Here is a 5120-nt window from a genome sequence, read left to right on the forward strand (position 1 = left end):
ATGTAAACTAAATAGCTTTACACACTATATCAAACCTGAAATAGTTGACTAAAATCGCACGACCCACCAAAAAAGGTTTGCATAATTTCTTGCAGCCCCTCAATTTTGGTTGAACAAAAAGGTATGGCCCTCTCCCCATTTGCACCAGTGCACCCCCTCTAATAAATGACCGGTCCCTAATAGATTAAAGACGTTTTTATGACAAAACGACTATTGGAAAAATATAAAATGACATTTACCTGCTGCAGTTTACTGCACATCATGACTAATATCAGGCGCAGTTTTCATTTTGATCTGTAGATATGAAGATAAAGGAAAACAGTCAGTAAAAAATCAACTAAATATGGAAATATGTGCATCTTGATTAAATGATATTGCAAATCTTATGCACGACAAATAAAATGAACCAAATCGGTGCAAGACAGGCTACAAAAATCAGAGCGTGTATATACTATTGATAACAATAGTAGATTATATTTGTGTATAAAGAATATACATATCCTATTTTTGGTTTTCACCTACGTCATCAAACATTTTTCTACTCTTCCCAGGAGACCGAGGCATACGTGAATTTTTCATTGCCTTCGTAACGTCTGTTATGTTAATAACTGCAAGTGCATTTCATATCGTCCACGTGATTGTAATGTTGTACCACGTACACAAGGTTTTTACACCATGTGATGATTTTTTTTACTGCATTTCAATGACGTGTTGTAAAAACCGTTTCCCCGAAGTACAATATTGCAATCACGTGGTCGATTTGAAATGCATTTGCGGTTGACATAACAGACGCTAGGAAGGCGAAAAAATTTTCACAACTGCTTCTGTGTAATGGGAAGATTAGTAGTTTAGTTGAATAGTATGGGTCCGCCATCTTGATGTCCCATTGTGGGACACCAATTACTGTGCGGACACACTAACCGGGATTGCTTGAATAAAACCGACCAATCAGATAACAGTAAACTAGACAGAAATTGACCTGATAACAGTGTTAGCCAATCAGATTTATCATGTCCTCACGCCCTTATTATATCGATGCGCTATATGATTGGTTAATGATATTAGTTAATCAAAGTGGTCCAGGTTGGAGTATCCGCACAGTAATATGGTGGCCAAATCACGAAGGTTAAAAATAATGTTTATATTGCAAACACTTCAAATTTTCAATAACGATAATTATAAGACAAAGTTAGCAATCATCTACCAAGGTAAAAGCGAATTATTTCAATCAAATTTCCCTATTTCTAATGCTTTGAAAATGAGTGACAAAATTTGACTCTTATTAGTATAGGAAATCGCACGATCTCGAGTACAATTTGGAAATTAATAGACACGAGTAATGTTTTGAAAGTTCTTGTAATTGCGCGAGCCTTTAGGCGAGTACAATTAAAGAACTTTCAAAACATTACGAGTGTCTATTAATTCCAAATTGTACGAGAAGATCGTGCGATTTTTTGTTTATAGTTCACTCAACAAAATTTCAGTAAAAAATGCGAAGCGACGCCGTTCATCTTTGTCTATTTGGCGGCCGATTTTCAGTCCATCGCGCAACTGAAATGCATAAAAAACATTAGTTCTTACGGCTTTAAAATTTTATTTATATGTTTTTTAAGTACAAAATGATAGAAAACAATTGTTTTGACATTGTTTTGGCCGTGTTGCCATAGCGACTTAATTCGGTAATCCCACGGAGTACAATTAACGCTACAATTGTACTCCTCTCGACCAATCAGAGTCGAGTAATTTTTTTGAGTGTACTATAAATTATAAAACCAAACATCTATAATACAAAAATAATTTTGGTAAGACCTTTCTTATAATGCTATAGACAAAATATTCGACAAACAGTTTTACGGAGTGAATACTTTGGGTTTTAAATTTTTGATGACGTCACGTGAAAAGCAGTCGGTCTTATTAACTACTCTTTTTGCGAAAATCTAAAATGAATCAATAATATTCCAATCAGTTGCTATGAGAGTAGTTTTAAAGTTAAGAGAAGGCTGATCAACCAGCTGAATGTAGGCAAAGGCCAGGAAAGTTGAGAAGCCTTAATTAAGCGGTGAGTTTCCAAAGCCTCGGAATAGCGCAGCGCAACCGTGACGTCATAAAAACAAAGACAAAGGCGAAATTCGGACAAACAAACGTGCAAGTTTACTTTCAGCAGATAATTAATATTTTCACAGCCGATCGGAGTTGATCTTAGTTTACATGGGTTATTATTGTAACTTTAAGTAAAAATAATAAAATCGGTTCGTATAATCCTCGTATCGGTTAAACAGAATGCAATGTTTGTCCGAATCTTTAAGCTATTTTTAGAATCAGTGCGCTGCGCTATTCAAAGCCTAAACATTCAGTTTCTTGAACATTTCAAACTAGCTTATTAATCGATCGGGTTCTTACAGAAATAAACTCCGTATCAAAATCATGTTGCAAAAGATCGATGCGTGTGATTTTGGCACGTGCGATGAATTATAGCATTATAGTCCTTTTGACTGCTTGTTCAAATCCAATAGTTCTTTAAAATCTATTATTTACTATTCTCACTATGGAATTTGAGCACGAAAAGCCCCCCCCTCCCCCCCCAAAACACGAGATTTTTCACATCAACGCTTATTTGCATGAGTCTCGGGTTCTCGTGGCATGCATTCTTTCACCCTGCTTCCTATATAAACGTTCCCGTTCTCTCTGGACTCGCACATTTTAGCTCGTTTGCGTTCTTCGAGAAGTAAAAGGGAATTTTTTAAAAAATTCTACACGTCAAAAGCGCAGGTCATGATGGGCTATCGCCCAAAATATTAAAAACAAGGAACTATCACCATCACTTACTAAGATCTTTAATAAATGTATAGAGGATGGTAGATGGACCAATTGAATGGAAGGAGGGGGACTGGGTACCAGTTTATAAAAAAATGACAACGAATAATTATCGGGAGGCGGGGATTCTAAAATTCTCCAAATTGGGCTTAAATTTAAACTAAACCCCCCCTGTGCTAAACGTAAAATAACTTGTCACCCCTCCCCTTTTGAAATGAAATAACAATCAAACATCCCCCCCCCCCGATACATTATGATACATTGCGACAATGCAAATATTGTGTTTTTTTTTTGTTCACCAAAGATTAATTATTTTTTCATTTCCTGTTTTCATTACTTCGATTTTGCTAGTTCAATTTTCTTTCTTTGTACTGTAAATATTATGGATGTGAGCCCCCTTGATAAGCTTTACAGCTTTTTGGGCAAATGTTTAGTCAAATATGTTTAAATAAAAAATATATATATATTGAGTTGCAAAAATGAGGCCATTGAAATACTGCAAAAGAGTGAACAAATAAAAACAAAGATAAGTGATCATGATGATATCTTGTTTTCTAAAAGAAGTGGGAAACTCCAAACTGGACTGAGCTGTCACCATTAATTCAACTCAGTAACACTGCACTTTATTACTACTGGTATTGAAAGAAACATTACAGATTTGTTGGATAACATGGAAAAAGCAATGGAAAAGTACTATGCTACCTATATGATTAGATCGAAACAGAAGTCATCAGTTTCACGGAAGAAAACAAAATAAGAAAAAAGCTGATAAACGCAAATCCAAGGAAACACAACATACCTTAGGAAGGAAAGGGCATTCGTTATATTTGATTCCTTAGGAGGAAATCCTTCAGCAAAATGAATACAGCCTTAAGCGAGATATATGGCATCCCACAACTTAATAATATTGATGAGGACACTCTACTAATATTTACGATCTCAAAACTGACAAATCCTGCCTGAGGGATCTTCTTTCTTCAAAATGTTTTGTTGGGGAAGCCAAGGAGCTTGTTCAGAACTTCTGCTTTTATCCTTGACATAGCACTAAATATCATGAACATAAAGCTAGAAGAATTATTACAAAGCAAAAGAAAAAAGACATGACACCGTCAGTTGTCTTATACAGTATACAGTCAATCAATGTGGCATAGCTTTACCACATAACAGTATAGAAAGTTGTGACTTGTAACTGTTTTTAGCTACTGTTTTTTGTACTGTTGTTATTACAAAAGATACTCGGTTTATGCATTATATTTCAACAAATATGGCTATGAGGTTTTTATACAGTAAAAAATATAACAATGAATGTTATATGCATCTTTTCAATTTTATAGTGAACAAAATCTCAAATTGGCTTATGATCCCCCCTCTCTATACTTATGCAATTGTCTTCTAACCCCCCTACCCTACACTTCAATTTAACTTTTGACCCCCCCTATTAATTTTAGAACCCCCCCCCCCCCCTCCCAATAATTATTGCACAGTCCCTAAAGAACTATCGACCAATCACCATCCTACCTATTGTGGATAAACTGTTCGAGCAGCTACTTGCTGGGCAGCTAGAGCATTACATTGAACCCTACTTGGACAACAGCTTAACACCGTATCGGAAAAGGAATAGCTGCATGACGACTCTACTGAATCTTGTCGAGGACTGGAAGTTTTCTCTTGATAGAAAAGAAACAGTTGGAGTCCTGTCGTCAGACCTGTCAAAAGCTTTCGATTCTTTACATCCCCCTTTATTGCTGGCAAAATTAAAGGGATATGGATTCAATGTCAGTGCTTTGAATTTGTTGAGATCACTCACGGAAAGAAAGAGTAGGGTAAGAATTGGAAACGAAATCATGAGCGATTGGAGAAATACTGACAGAAGCTGTCCTCAGGGTTCAAATTTTGGACCGTGCTGTTATGGGACATATACCAAAATGATATAATACACAATATCACTAATAGCAGTTTAATGATGTACACTGATGACCACCAGATTTACGCCTCAGTTCGAACTATTAATATTGTACAAAACGTACTTAATGAAGAGGATAATGCAATGGTTGGTATGATCAGAACTTGTTAAAGTGAAATCATGACAAATTCCAGTCAATAACCTTTGGGACACGGAAACAACATAATGAAATAGTTATTAACATCATAATTATGAATAACACTGTCAAGAGTGCATGCAAAATGAATCTATTAGGTATTGTACTTGATAGCATTTGAAGTTTGACAGTCACATGGGATGAGCAAGAAGGTCGCCAGAAAGGTTGGTCTTAATGAGATTAAGGAACCTTTTATCAACTACAGCC

This window comes from Actinia tenebrosa, unplaced genomic scaffold (assembly GCF_029948245.1).
Source record: "Actinia tenebrosa isolate PJP-AT-01 unplaced genomic scaffold, QUT_ActTen_1.0 PGA_scaffold9__36_contigs__length_13948895, whole genome shotgun sequence".
Classification (NCBI taxonomy): Eukaryota; Metazoa; Cnidaria; class Anthozoa; order Actiniaria; family Actiniidae; genus Actinia; species Actinia tenebrosa.